The sequence below is a fragment of the Phyllostomus discolor genome, chromosome 2, assembly GCF_004126475.2.
Source record: "Phyllostomus discolor isolate MPI-MPIP mPhyDis1 chromosome 2, mPhyDis1.pri.v3, whole genome shotgun sequence".
Taxonomy (NCBI): Eukaryota; Metazoa; Chordata; class Mammalia; order Chiroptera; family Phyllostomidae; genus Phyllostomus; species Phyllostomus discolor.
In genome coordinates, this window is record NC_040904.2 from 179498299 (window position 1) to 179514283 (window position 15985).

Consider the following 15985-nt stretch of genomic DNA (forward strand, 5'->3'; position numbering starts at 1 on the left):
AGGCCAGGCCTGTGTTAGGAAACAGCTAAACTGCACCAGTAATTTGTAGCATGAGTCAGATGCAAATCATGTGCTAACCTGGACTGTTCTTTTCATGTACCCTTGGAAAGTCTCCCTCAAAGGTAACGCCAGTCCAATCTACTTAACTACCATAACCCAAACTGACAGAATCCACGAGGTTCGGCAGCGAAGGACACCAAATCCAAACCAACAAAACAAATAGATTTATTTTGCATTCAATTCATTCCTGAATGAATTAAAATTGTTTGTGAACTCATCTCTGCTCAAGCAAATTGGAATTTTTTATTCCTCCAAAGTTTTTCAGTCAAGGTCTAAACCAGCCAATAATGTGAATTTAAAAATACAGGATTATTGACTGCTGTTTGAGAAGGGGAAAAGCTTTAGATTTTTTCAAATAAAAAAGCAATAATGTATTTTACGCAAGGACAAATTTCCTTGAGCAAATACTGAAAATACTCAAATGTGTGAAGCTTTGCACTTGTAATATTTACCTGTCAATACAAACTCTCTCCACAGATGAAGAATACTACATAGGTTTCATTTTATCATTAAGAACAGCCTCAGACGCTTGCCTTCAACATTCTAGTTTAGATGACAGTTATAGCATTGTTTTCAGAGAGGAAGGAATAAACAGCTTTACCATCTCCTAGTCGATGTGTCCCCTCTAGAATGTCAACATGGCCCAATTACACTTATTTTTCATGTAGAAAAATAGTAGGGTTCGTTCCACACTAGTGCTGTGTATGTGCATAGAAATTTCACCATTTAATTTTTGTGTCTGGAAGAAGAGGAGCTTATAATTATTCCATGAGGTATAACTATAATTAGGTTTTCAAATATCATAGGTACCACAGTGATCCAATTGTAAAATAACAGAGTTCTGGTACTGTGTCACTGGGTTGGCTTTTTTTCCCTCTTGAACCATCACATTCCTCAAACCTCAGGAAGCATGAGAAAATCTTATAAAAAAAAGTTTGTTTTAACAAAGAAACTAAGCTAATACAATCTGTTATTAGTATTTAGCACTATATGAAAATTTCAAACATACTTGATGCTTAAAATTGTTCTTAAGACTATGAGTTTTATCCAGGAAAATAAGTAACTGGTAAGCTTAAGTTAATTAAGTTTAACCTTATTATTTCCGGTGATGGCAGTAAGTCATTACCATAACACAGCTTCCTAATTAGGGCCCTACAGTGCGCTGGACACGTGCTCCTTTGTACTCCTGTTTTGCAGAAGGTGAAACACATACACAATGTACAGGTCTTACTCAGGTCCAAGCAGCATGTGCGTGTGTACGTGCCTGTGTGTGTGTGTGTGTGTGTGCTGCTTGTGTGAGGGGGTGGCAGGCAGCAGAGGAGTGTACCTATATTGAATCTCATTTCCCCAATCATCCTCAAAAAATAAGTAAGGCATTTCCTGACCTATCTAGGATAGTGTGTGTGATACGTAATGTATAGTAGTCTATATAACTGCATATGCCCACTTTTCTGTACTACTCCCATTCTGGGAAGAATGGAGATAAAATGAAAACAAGCACTCCCAGTTCTTAGTTGTATGATCTAATTCCGGGAAGTATCCCTGGTTATTTAAAATCACAGTTATCACTTCTATACACCAAAGAATCTCGTAAAAATCTGGAAGGTCTTTAGGAAAAAGAGAAAGGTATGAGAAACAGACTATGTGAACTCACTAATAAAGTACTTATAAAATATAAAATGCCTAATAATTTTTTTCTAAAATATTTCAAGAGTCAACTTCCACTCAAACATACCCCTGCATCACTGAAATCCAATGGGGTTTGGTAAGGTCACATTTAAGGAAAGAACTGACTCCAGGAAATAAAGGAATAGAGCTTCAAGTAAAATGAGATCCCTTCAAACAAATGAGAAATAGTGTTTCTCAGCTCCCAGGATTATCACAAAACAAACAAAATGAGAGACTCTATTTAGAATCTGTAAGAGAAGGAGAACATTTTGAGGACTAGGAAGTGGAAGGAGGCAGCTCACATTCCAGTAATTCCAGGTGAGTCCCCAGTAAAGTCTGCCTCATTCACTTCTCGCACAAAACCTGTGAGGGGCATTTAGCACTTACACAAACTGTAACGTGTCTACAGAGTGGGAAACTTACCATCTGAACTAACAGTAAAAATAACACAAGTGAAGAAACTGATATTCAAAAGACAGTAAGTAGTAAATCTCCCCATGTAAACATTACACCAAGTATTTCAGGTACTTGGTAAATACTTTCACATTTTAAACTTTTCAAATGATTTTTATGTTATTCCTAAAAACTTTAATTTGATACAAAAAAAAAGTTAGCCAGAGGAGAGAAAATTTTTCCTTCATTAATTTAAAAATAACTCAAGCTGTAAGAGATTTCTCGAGCAGACTCCCTCTTCTTTTTCCTGAAATTCAGAGGAAGCCAGTCATGGAGGATTATCAAATGAGAGGGGTCAACATAATTCCAGATTTTGAAATGAAATGAATGAAATCCAAGACACTTGAACACTTCTGTTAACCCTGTCTCATAGTTGCTTTTCTTGGGGCGGGGAGAGGTGCCGTTCAGGGGGGATCTAAAGGGAGTCTTTATTGAAATTTCAAGACATTTAATCCTTTCCTTCTCTCTCCAAATAAATGTTCTAGAGCAAATGTAAAATAATCACTCTTCTTAGAAATGCAGACCTACACAGGTCAATTTATTAGCTTCCAATAATCCAATAATTCCAAGAGGTAACCAGTTTGTAATCTGAAAACAGAGAGGTCAGATGATTTATTAGTAATGCTGTGAATCATTCCTCCAACTTGCTCTCTCCTGGTCAATGACAGATGTTAGGGCTGAGTCTACCTAAAGTAATCTACAAGAAGAAAACCCTAACACAGGACGAGACCAGACCACCAACAGCAAAGCACGGTGGAGGTTTCCTGTTCCTTCAGTAAATGCCAACAATCCTAATGTATTAGCAGATTTCCACTCAATGCTTGGGAGAAAGAAACAATAAACATGAGACTCCATTTTTTAATTCCTAACAACTGTAAATGCAACCTCTACCAAATCTTTTGCAAAATCTGGATCACCAACAATGCAAGCTAAACTCACCACAGCTGGCCTTTTATCCATTTTCTGGGCATTACCATGATAACTTCTCTTTGATGATATCCCAAACTTTTTCACTTTATGATAACAAATATTATCATTGGCAAAGAATGAAAACATTGTTAAAGATTAAGTCTCATCCAGTTTTTTGTCTTTCAATATACATGCGTTTCATTAAAATACAGAAATGAAGGTGAACGCTCTTTGTTGCTCCCAGGTGGCCATGAAGTGGCCCTATTAGCTGTCGGTCGGAAACCTGACAGGTAGGCATGCAGGGAATCAGAAACCTGCACCAGACCTTTAATTTCTCCAGCAGATCTTGGAACCAGCATGTCACCCACAACGGGATGACTCAAAACCAGCATGTTATTATGCCTAAAAACACTCCAAAAGCAATAGATGTATTCGGGAAGCAGTTTTATTCAATGAGCTAATTGCTAACTTCAAAATATTCTGTATTCATTACTCAAAGTTCAACTTAAATTTCACCATTTAAGTTCTAAACACTGAATGTAAGCTTAATGTTGACAAATAACTGGTTATTCCCCCCGCTCAGTGCACAGCCTCTTTCAACTATAAGGCTATGATTTAAGTGAGCTATTCATAGTTTTATGTAAAATGGTGCCCAACACACTTAAAAGAAGAAGTATATTTGCCAGTAGGATCAGGACAATTAACATTAAACAGGAACATTTTTCCCCCACCCGTATTTCTAAAAAGGATCTGAGTTCATGGAAGTACAGGCTTGCTAATAGGTGGAGGGCGCCAGGGCCGTGACTCCGCCTTGCAGAGCTATCTCACGCCCCGTCATTGTCACTCCTTAGAGAAAGGAGGAAGAGTTGGGTTCAAACATCTTTTTCCCTTCAATCCTGATTTATGATTTCCTCCAAAGAAAAGCACAATTCCTGCCAAGAAGAGAAAAACAAGGCTTAGCTTTCACATCAAGAAAAAAATAGTAGCAATCCTTTTTGCATATAATAATCACTGGTATTCAGCCCACTCAAGTAAAACACAAAACCAAAGAAAGGAATAAGGAATCCATAGTCCTGACAGGCTTGCAGTACAGAAGGAACAAGAAAAGCCATGTTTGGAGAAATTTCCAGAGCTTTTTCAGCTCTCATCAGAAACAAGCAGTTATTGTGTTTTCTGTGACCTGTCCTACAGGAAAGAGATGCCTTTCTTCCACCATTCTGTCTCTCTGAATAAATACATTTTGAAAAGAACCAAGAGGAGCTGGCGCTTTTACGGAATCATAGAATCTTATTGTTGAAATGACCTAAGCCAACACTAGATTCAAGTGCTCTCTCAAAGCCTGAATATTTTCTGATGCATTGCGATGAATTCTGCCACCTCCACTGAACGGCTAGACTCACTTTGTTACTGGAAGGGACTGTCCTACCCCAGTCTCAGCGCCAGCTGAGGACTGTCCTCAGGGACCAAACAATAGAAGCCTATTCCCTCTTCCTCTTGGCAACCACACAGAAGTTTTCTAATAGCAGTCCTGCCTCCCTTAACTTCAGAGAAAATCAAGCTCCGGTTCTTCAAACCACTCCTAATTGGACACAATTTCCTGACCTCTGGTCACACTATTTCCACACCCCTACACTGGAAACCTTCCGGATTGGCAGCATCAGATGTAGTGTATAGAGCCCACACGAGAATTTCTCACGCATGCCCTGGCCGGGTGGCTCGCCTGGTTAGAGCATCATCCCGATATGCCAAGGTTGTGGGTTTGATCCCCAGTCAGGCCACATACAAGAGTCAACCAATGAATGCATAAATAAGTGAATTCATAAATAGTTCATAATAACAAATCAATGTCTGCCTCTCTCTCCCCCCTCTCTCTAAAATCAATAAAATTTTAAAAAATTAGTAATTAAAACAAAGAATCTCCCACATAGAACACAAAGGGACTGTTATCTCCAGGAAATGGGACCTAAACTTAATGGGACACCAACTGGCCTTAAATCTGCTAAATGTGAGTTAGGTCAACTGTCCTTCACTTCCCACGGTCAGAGCATGACATTCGTGCTCAACTGCAGCCCCCGGGAAGTTTTTGTCAAACCAAGTCACTCCATTTTTAGTTGACTTTTTAAAACTGTAAATTCACAACATGACAAAGAGCCATGTTGATTAAAATATTACCAGCTCCATTTTCCCATGTCATCTCTTACGGATTATTTTCTGAATGTTGACTGTCATCAGTTATCCCCCCACCCCCCACCCCCCCCGGTTGTGTTTCAAGCACAGCCCCAGTCACTGATAAAAATGCTGAATGAGAACAGTGGTGAGTGCTTCTAAATGCCAGATCATTTCCTCCCGATGCACATCATTTTTTTACCAAAGAAAATACAAATTTTCTATAAAGCAGTCATTTTAAATTGAAAAAACAGCTTCACTAGGCTGAGAAATCTAGTAAATAGCAACATAAAAGGACTAACAGATTCAAAATGGCTCTGTCGGAATGAATGTGAGAGCTTCCTCTTCCAGCACTGGTGTCTCTGGTGTTATCTTGATTACTCCCAGGTATGTGCATCGTCTCCAGGAGTCTTAACAGAATGCCAGCCATAGGCTACAAGCTGCCAGTTTTAATTCATTTACCATAAGATACGCCTAGGCACTCAGTGCTAGCCAGATGGGTATTGTTAAGCAGCCCTTGGTATCAAGTTAAATTTGGTTGAGACACTGCCATTCCCAACGGACTCCTTTTTCTGCCATGCTCAATTTTGTGACAGAAGGTTTATCCGAGGCACTTAGCAGGAGCTGCTTGTAATATGATGCGTATATACTTGTGCAATGGCATACTACCCAGCCATAAGAAAAGATGAAATACTGCCATTTGTGGCAACATGGATGGACCCAGAGAACATCATGCGAAGCAAAATAAGTCAGACCGAAAAAGTCAAGAACCATATGATTTCACTCATATGTGGGATATAAAACTGAAAGCAGCAAACAAGACAGACAAAAACTCATAGACACAGACAACAGTATGATGGCTACCAGAAGGAAGGGGATGGTGGGGGGTAGAAGAGGGTAATGGGGGTCCGATATATGGTGACAAAAGGAGACTACTTGACTTTGGGTGGCGAACACGCGGTGCAATATACAGATGATGTATTACAGAATTGTACGCTTAAAACCTATGGGCTTTTATTAACCAATGTCATCTAAATAAATTTAATAGAGTTTTTAATAACTGTTGCTTGTAAACTGCCTCTTTAATCAGATATTTTAATAACATATAATTCAGAAAGTATTCTGGTTAATCAGTTCCAAAGACATGGAGGAGGGGAGAAAAGCAGGAACCATTTGATCACTGTCTGCTGCCAGCTCCATCTCCCTCGTCTAACAGAGGACACCAGACAATGTCCTCAAGGGCGCAGAGAATTACTAAAGGCATCAAAGGCGGGCTGGCGATGTAAATGATGTGCGTGGCACCCCCTGGAGCTGCGCATGCTGAATCCCCGAGTGTAAGGCTCAGTGATCAGTGAATTTTCTTAGGAACCTTTTCCTTACTATGCCAGATAAACTTTGTAGACAGGAATTGTTTCCTATCCAATTCATAAAATCAATCTCATTTTCCTATGAAACAATTTCCCCTAAAGAGCCACAGAACCTGACAGCTGCTCACTGAGAACTCATCAAGTACCAGGGACGTTTCCAACACATGTCATACAGAATATTCGTCCCATAACGTTGGGCATTCTTGGCTTCCTCGGGGTAATTCATTTATGTCAGTTATACATGACAGACAGGTTATCCAGCAGGGCAGCCAAAGTTCTCCAGCCTCTGAACAATTAAGAGAGCAGTGGGGGCAACCCATATGTGAGCCAGAAAGGGCTGCCGAAGAACGCAGCATCGCAGGGCACAGAACGGCATTCACACACAGGCCGACGAGCACAGTCCCCAGCCCAGCTGGCCTGAGTGATGACAGAGGCAGCATTGTTGAAGGCCCCGGGGAGAGATCAGACTTGTCAGTGACCAATTTGAAGAAATCTCACTCTCTTCAGACCACTGTAAGCCTGAGTTCATCATTATTTTCAATTACCTCCTACCCCCCGACACCGAGAAGTAACCAGGGCCATGCCGCAATATATTAAGTGCAGTGTTATCAAATATCTTTGAACCACAGGAAAGGAGAACCTTTTCCCCCTGTGAAACATGGACTTGGAATCCCCTGTTTAGACTCCCACGCGGGGTATAGTGGGCTGAATATGAATGCACTTTTTTCCCTCTCATCCTCGGCCCTGGCTGTCCGTGGTCCCAACCACAACGTTCCACTGCACAGCTGGGCCTCTCTCACACAACCCAAACAGCTGTTCGCTGCTCCAGACATCCCTTCCATAAACCTGCACACAGTGTCTGTGCTCCTGACCACAGTTCAGGAGGGCTCAGCCGAACGCTGGCTGTGTGTGGGGTTGACTGTCAGGGATTATTGCAGCAAGAGGGCCTCCGGACCCCGCCAAGAAACCTACTGCAGCTCAATTCTCTTCATTAACAATAAAGGTCTCCACTCACAAGATGTGGAAGAAAAATGTCTCATAACACTTTCCCTTTGAAATGCAATCTGCAGGTGATCCAAATATAAAATATAGCATCCATTTCAATTCACTGACAACAGAAGTCAGAGTCCAACAAACTCAATGGTTGGCACTGGGCAGGAACCCGCTGGTGAATTGGTCAGAACAAAAGCTGTGTTAGAATTGACCAGAAATGTTTTGAGTCAAAAGAATTTTAGAGCCTGCAAAGTCTGGCAATATCTACCCCATGCCCTTGTTTTAAAAATAAGGAAACCTGGGGTTAGAGAGAACCCTAGTGGGGCAAACAGATGCCTGGAATGCAGTTTGCTACTCAGCAATTAGGATGCTGAGTTTTGCAGCCTCCTTCAAAGTCTTTTTTTAATTGAATTTATTGGAGTTACATTGGTCAATAAAATTATATAGGTTGCAAGTGCACAATTCTATACTACACCGTATGCACACTGCATTGTGCACTCACCACCCGAAGTCTGGTCTTCTTCCATCACCATTTGTCCCATTTACCCTCTGCCACCTGCCCCTACCTGCCTTCCCTCTGGTAATCACCATCCTGTTGTCTGATTCCTTGAGTTTTGTTTTGATTTATTTTGGGGTGGTTCTTTTTTTGGCTTAATCCCTTCACCTATTTCACCCAACACTCCTGGCCTCCCTCCCCTCTGACAGCTGTCAGTCTGTTCTCCATCTCTATGAGTCTGTTTCTAGTTTATTTTGTTCATTAGAGTCCACATGTGAGTGAAATCATATGGTATTTGTCTTTCTCTGACTGGCTTATTTTACTTAGTATAATACTCTCCAGGCCCATCAATGCTATTGTGAAAGGTTAAGATTTCCTTCTTTTTTTATAGCCAAGTAGTATTCCACTTAATGTACCACAGCTTTCTTTTCTTAATGTCCACAGCTTTCTTTTCCAAGCATCTACTCATGGGCACTTGGGCTGCTTCCAAATCTTGGTTATTGTGAATAGTGCTGCAATGAATATAAGGGTGTGTGTATTCTTTCAAATCAGTGTTTTGGGTTTCTTTGGATATAATCTCAGAAGTGGAACTGCTAGGTCAAAGTCTTCTAATATTTCTGTCTAGTTATGACCCAGAGTCTATCAAAATGTATTTTTAAGTGACAGAAAACCTATCCATTTAAAAACATTCTGCTTTTTTTCCTAGATGACAGTTTGACACACAATCTTCACACTCTTTAGCACCACACTAACTTGAAATAAAAATCTTTAATCCTATAAAAATAGAAAAATGAAAAGCCAAGTGGTGGAGCTGCCACAGAGCCTGGCTCGCCAGCGTGTGAGCACAGACAGGGCTCTCCCAGAACCTAAGAAGGCAGGACAGAGCATCAAAGCTGAAGAGAAAATACGCATACTTGGCCGTGCATCCAACAAACTCCACAATGACATCAAACAGGTGTTTGGGGCTGTTTTCCCACCTTTTGTATTTCCAAGACCTTCCATGCAGCCATCCTAAGTCTCAAACAACTGTCTAATTTACGTGAATCCTTTTAAACCATGTCATTTGCTGTTTGGAAATGGAAAGGATGTAAATTATGAAGCCCATTTCTTCTAGTTAGTACCAGGTTAGAACCGAAGGTAACCACAATTATCTTTAGCATCATAGAGGCTGGGGATGGAGAGATGGACATTCCCCTCTCAGTTTAGGCGCCACCCCCCCTTGGGAACTCTTCCTGCCCCCAGGCCTGAGTGAGGATGCTCCCATGGGACAATGCGCACCCCTCCACCAGATCACACTCTTCTGGGACCTTAACCAGGGGTGTTGTGGTTACAATAAACTTGATTCTTAAGTACTATGGTATGGAATTGACTTTGAGTACCAGCTATGTGACCTTGAGAATTTTTCTGGGTTTCAATGTTCTCATTTGAAGGTGGGAGAGTACCTACAAGTCTCCTTATTGTAAAAACAAGAATATAACAGTACCCACCTCAGAGTGATGGCAAACATTAAAATGCTCTTATGAACCAGCATTCATTCACGTTACTGCTCTTTCAAGTCCTAACACATTAGCTGTCCTCTTATCTGTGCCTGTTTTCACTTCATCGGCCACATAGATAAGCCCTTGTGTGTTTTGAAGGAAAAAAAAAACAAACCCACAAGCTTGAAATCAGACAGGAATGCAGTAGCATACAGGCTCTGCTATCTATAATATTTCATTAAGTAAAAAGATCTTTTTTCCACACTTTCATATCGCTGAAATTAGAATATGCCTTATAATTAATGGCATCTTACTTTCGATTGGGTATTATCTCTGATCTTGAGCAAGTTATTTAATCTCTGTAAAACTGGGGATAGTAGCTTTCTCTGCTAGAGCGGCAGTAAAGCACAAATAACATAATCACGCAAACCCCTCACACACAATAGGCAGCGCTGATACAGTATTGCATTTTGCACCTTTATGGGTCCAGTGTCCTATGTATGGGAGATGCTTAGGAGGAAAGTTTAAAAATAGTGGCTGGACCCACTTTACACTAACATGTATGGATGTCTTTCCTGGAGCAGCCTACAGAAAAGATCAGAGGCTTTAAGTCAGGGGAGTCTGACCCTTGGCCTGCAGGCACCATGTGGCCCAGGATGGCTATGAATGTAGCTCAACACAACATCGTAAATTTACTTAAAACATCACTTAGTTTTATTACTTAGATATGTACATTTTCTATATTAATGATCACAGACTTGGGACCTGCTCAACAATTTAAAAAGATTATTGAAAGGGCCTCTGCATAGTTAGGGTTACTATGGGAGGACATTTTTGTCTACCTGTGATGGCAGAAATCACAAAAATTATGCACAGACCGTTTTTTTGCTGATCGGTCTTCGTTAGTGTCTGTGTATGTAATATGGGGCCCAAGACAATTCTTCTTCTTCCAGTGCAGGCCAGGGATGCTTTAAGCACAGGAACTCTCAGGGGAAGCAAAATGTGGACACTCAGAGCCCTTTGCAAGGACCTGCAGCTGCTTTAAACTGCCCAGCCGGAGCCTGGGATGACTGTTCCCCCGCCACATGGGGCCACTTATAGAGTCTAATGCCCTGTTGAGACTGCGCTCAGGCTCGACGTTTGTATGGTGGAGCCACAGAGCAGAATAGGAGGGTGGTTTTTACAAATCCAGCTGTAACTCCTGGCAGGTGACAACACCTAGTGTCGAGTACTTCATTATAGTCCACTACACCCTTCACGATAACCCCATGAAATATAACCAACCCCACATCAGCATTCCTGTTTTCTGAGGCCCAGCATTTAAGTCAGACCTTGATTAAGTGGCAGAAGTCTGCGTGGTTCCAAAGCCTGTGTCCTTCACCACCGGGTCCTTTCTCAGGGAGGTTATGCAACATCAGCCAGAGAAGCAAGCGCAGCTTTCCCGCACTTCAAGGTCTCACCTTCCAAACAGCCAGACAGCATCCTCCCCAGAAGTGCGTCAGATCCTCCTGCTCCAGGTGAAGGAGGCAAAGCGGGTGGGCGGACAGGGCAATTCTGTGTAGGCTGAGTTTCAAGCGGGTTTCCAAGCCTAGCAGGTACTCTGTCCTCAAACTCCGACCAGCCCTATCAAGGCAATGTTTCTGACCTTTTCCCTTTTCTTTTGTTCTTGATTTACTTCCCACAGCTCCAGGCACCCCCTGCAGATTACTTCTGGTTCTCCCTTTTCTTGAAAGGTTTCCTCCATCTTTTTCTTTTCTTTTTTAAAAAAAAATCCTGGTTCATAAGAAGTTTCTCTCCTAATAACAGTTACTTCTCTTTACACAGTACCGCACTTACCAGTAACTCTTCTTTATTCCCCCTTCACAGACATGAGTCACGGTGAAAAGTCGTTATTTGAAGAGGCCTCATCTGAACTCTCCAGAACGATGATAAACGCACATGTGCATGCATGTCAGAAAGATGGGGAAGCCAGAGGAAGATGTGCACAATGTCATGACTGTCCTTGCTCCCAGTTAGGATGTCTGCTCCTGGCCCCATCGGATCCCCTGAGACTCCAGCATCACCCCGAGAAAGATCACCCGAGTGAAGAGTTCACGACAAGGCGCACCTGTTCGACAGTCTCACCTTTAGCCCTTCCTCTGCAGCAGAGTCCCTGCGCTCCCTTAATTTCCTTCTCATCTGTGGAAACCTTGAGAGCTTTTTATTTTATACTGTCTCCCATTTCTAGACGATACAATACATGAGCTAGCAGATTATCTACTTCGAATGCAATCACCAAGCGTCCCATCTCTCCAAGAGGTTCAGAGACTTGTGTTTTTAACACAGGACTATCAGCATGGCAGCTGGAGTTTTTCAGTTTCTGCATAATGACAGTGACCTAGCTATCTCTCCACTGCACCCGTGATGGAAACAGGTTAGTAACCTGTTCTATGACTTGGCATTGCAGAGCTCCCAGGGAAGAAATGCAGATTGAAGCAAAGGCCACAGGGCTACATAGGAGGTAGGGGATGTGAAGACCTTTGGTCAGATCAGAACACACACTCTCTCTCACCTTTGCTGTGTCAGGCCCACATCATCGGACTTCCCTACCTCCAGCCCCCACAACGCACTCTACTGCCAAGACGATGGCTCAGCAGAAGGCACTGCCTCCTTCACTTACTAGAAAATAGAAAATGAAAGAGAACCATAGATATGACTTAATCTGCAGTTGGGAGAGACATTATGTATGTCTTTGGCCTGGTTCACTCATCCTACAAACTATGCCAGACGGTTTCAGACATTTGCTGAATACAACTGGCTTTTGTAAATGCCAGAACGCTGATTCATTTCTTCAAAGAATATTAACGTCTCCTTTGGCAATGTAATTCCTAAATCATTACCCTTACCCATGGCTGAAATACTATATCAGGTCATTGGAATTTCAACAGAAGCTATACCTTCCCATATTTGCCCTCCATCCCTAGGGTCCCCTGGAAAGTTCTGGGTTGGATGGTTTATATGTCCTCTGTGGTGATAACCCACCGATTCTATAAACGCAACATGAGTTAAATATCCCAGTAACAACTGCATTTATGTACACATATAATTAACAATCTAAACATGCAGTAGTAATTCATGCTTGGGAAACATTATTCAATTATGGGTCAGCCATTTCACAAATACAGAAAAAACCTGGCCCCACTACACCATAATCAGGTGGAAACACTATCCAAGCACCTCTTAACTTTTGAGAGGCTAGAGATCTGTTTGATTTACCATTAACTAAGGGGTGTGACCCCATCCTCCAGTTTTGCTAAGGGATCCAACTTCCTAACCCTGCAGATAAAGGGACTGACCACACACTGGGGTTTTGGTGCTACCTATTACTGTTTCTTTTTTAAGGGGTTAGGTTTTGGGGGACAGGACAGTAAACAATGGTGTGCTCCACAGAGACCCCATTTTTAGGCCAGCGCACCCATCCCCGCCACTCAAGGCTCGCAGGAAGGTCCCAACCAGCTGCAGGACACTGCTCCTCCCAAAGTGATACCCCTGATGTGGCTGCCGGCTGATTGGGGAATGCACAGGTCCCACCCCTGGCCTCAACTGGGAACAACCCAGAAAGCCGTCCCAGTTCCAGAGCTCCCCACAAAGGCAGCTTCTCCACTGCCCAACCCTGGTGCCCTCCTTCCTCACCCCTGCAACCCGTCAGCACCCACTCTTGGTCTCAGTGTGCTTCCAGGGAACCCAGTCAGAGGGGGGCAGCTTTCTAAAGAGAGAAATTTATGCCTTTACTTGTTTTGAGAAAGTTACAGAGACGTGTCCTATCAGAAGTCCCATGAAGGCAAATACAGCCTTTGAAAAAACTACTCGTGATTCAGTCTAAAAATTACAAATTTTTGATAATCACTTTCTGAACACCAGCCCAGTGCCATCAGCAGGGACAGGAGTTAAACGATGCCCAGGGGTTTCACAGGTTCACAGGTCAGAGAGGCGAGACGTCACCGGGCGAGGGATGTGTGCATCACAACAGCACGTGGCATGAAAAACTGACACCAACGCACAGGACACCAGTTCTGCAGTTTTCAACCTTAACCATTAAAGCAGTGATTTTCCACCAGTGTACCACGATAATTTTTAAAACATGCAATACCTGACTATTTAGTCAGGGGCACTGACCTCTTTTCCCTTGGATTGTCAAAAAAAATGGTAACAACTGACACAACCATAGCCATCTGATGTGAAGGAATCAAATTATGCCTAATTTTTTGTCCAGATTGGCAAAAATACATATTTTTGGTGTGCTGTAGCACTTTAGCCATTAGTTTATGAGTGCCACGAGATGAAAAGGATTGAAAATCGCTTCACTGCAGTATGCCCCTCCCCACCTAAGACACACATGCTTGATGACCTTGAATCCTAGCAAACTCCATGCCAGCGCTCACGGAAAAGAACAGCTCTGCGTACAAGTATGGAAATGAGTCCAGGATGCTTCATTCCCAGCATTTCAAACTTTTAATAAGAGGGAACCATTCCTGGAGCTGATGGATTATTGATGACTTTGTAGTCTTATTCACTGCGCCCCCGAGAAAGCAGATGGCAGACAGGCCTGAGCGGGAACCAAGAGCGTCTGCCACCGCGTTGCCCGGGAGGCAGCAGCACCTTCCAGAAAATTTCAAGTAACTGCCCAGTAGTCATCCCGGCTCGAGTCCAACTTAGGATCCAGGGCCTGAGTGAGGGATGTCACAGGAGGACACGTGCAAGGACCACAGGTGTGTGTGCACTGTCTGAAGCTTATTACCACAGGTTTTGTTTGGTCCAGGCTGTTAAAAATGTAGATAATGTATTCCATATGAAAAACTCAACTTCAAATCATACTACTGCTTAACATCTTACAGCTTTTTACACACGGTCTCCTTTGAGACTCTTGGCTCTCCCTGTGAGGACCGGGCTGGTGTTACTGTGCCAACAGTATGACCGGTGACGAGACTTGCCCAGGCTCACACACCTGATCAGTGCTGGGCTCAGAATGCCAAAGTCTTGGTTCAGGGTTCTTTCCTATAAAATTCTGCCAATTTGCAAATTTTCTATTTATTTCTCCAGGCTTGTGTGCAGAGCCCCAAAACTCTGTCTCCCTCCTTCTCCTTTTCTGGTCCCCCCTTCATGCTGCAGATCTCTATTTTAGAGGAATGAGGGCTATCAACGGCAGGTGGTCCTGAAAAGGGCCACAAACCACCATCAATAACCTCTCTCCCTCTCTCCCTCTCTCTCTTTCAAAACAACCCACACTCTGTAGAGACAGACCACAACTTCTGAAGTACAGCTGACAAGAAGCTAAGGGGATCAGGTTATATGACCACCCATATTCAATGTCTGTGACTAACCCAGTTCATGTCAGTCACATACACAAGTGGGGGAGAAAAAAGAAAAAGCTTTAACCAGCTCACCGATTGCTTAGACACAGCCATCACTCTAAAGAAAAAAAAGCCTTTCCACCCTGGTCAGTAGGTTTTGCTCCTGTTATTTGAAACACTTGTTGGATTTCACTCCAGCCAAGCTGGCGCTCCATCTCTGCAATGTAAAAATGCTTGGACTGAAGAAATCAGACTGGGGTTTTCGTGGTTTAAGGAATAGAAGTAAGCAGCTCTCTGCCTCAGGTGGATGTATTACAGTTTGTGGGAGTGCTAATGAGAGCTAATTACTCAATTTACTCCATTAGCCAACCAGCCAGCAACAAGGAATGCCCGGTAAAACTTGCTGGGTGCTCAGACTTAGTTTCAAAGGGCTGTTGCCAAAATGATCTGGCTCCAGTGATTAGCATAGGGCTGCTCAACTGGGCTGTTATCTCAGGATCACCGAGCACAGTCTCTAGTCCTTCGTCTCCAGGAAATCAGCAGTCGAGTCAGCACTGAGGTTATTCTCCCAGACTCTCTTTACCATTATCGCTACTGCCACCTCTGCCCCCAAATGTCCACTCTGGCAGCGAGTTAAAAAATTAAATGATAGGCCTGAAATTTCAGTAAAATAGGTGTCCACGGACCATTAAAACTGGCTGTGGCATTTTACAAGGCCCTACACTCAGTGCGCAGCAGTCACAAGATTTGGCCAACTGTTCGCTCACTTTGATCCTTGAACTTGAGACATAAGAGGGAACTCAGAACCATGTAAATTTCATTTACTCACTGAAACTGTACCCATGTTTTACACAAAGCATACAAGCATATATGGCTTGCATTATTATTTAGCAATGCAGCTAATTCATGAATTTATATAAATTAAATTTTAAAAGGTGTTGTCATCCTTATCTCCCTATTCCGACCAAGGGGGGTGGAAAAACCATAGGGCAACAGGATCTTAATTTCCCAGAACAGGAACTTCCTAGAAAGTTAGTTATGAGCCCAGTGGAGACCCATCCACGT

At 42.7% G+C, this 15985-nt stretch overlaps 1 protein-coding gene across 9 annotated transcripts in view; it reads right to left on the minus strand.

Moving 5' to 3' along the window:
• Positions 1-15985, minus strand: part of PPFIBP1 (PPFIA binding protein 1) — a 159456-nt gene that overhangs the window by 125529 nt on the left and 17942 nt on the right. Inside the window, exon 3 of one of the 9 annotated variants that reach the window (XM_036019219.1) lies at positions 15014-15129. The exons of the other annotated variants lie outside the window; for them this stretch is intronic. The gene's annotated coding sequence lies outside the window, so the exon portion shown is untranslated. The remainder of the gene's footprint in view (positions 1-15013; positions 15130-15985) is intronic. 9 annotated transcript variants of the gene reach the window in all.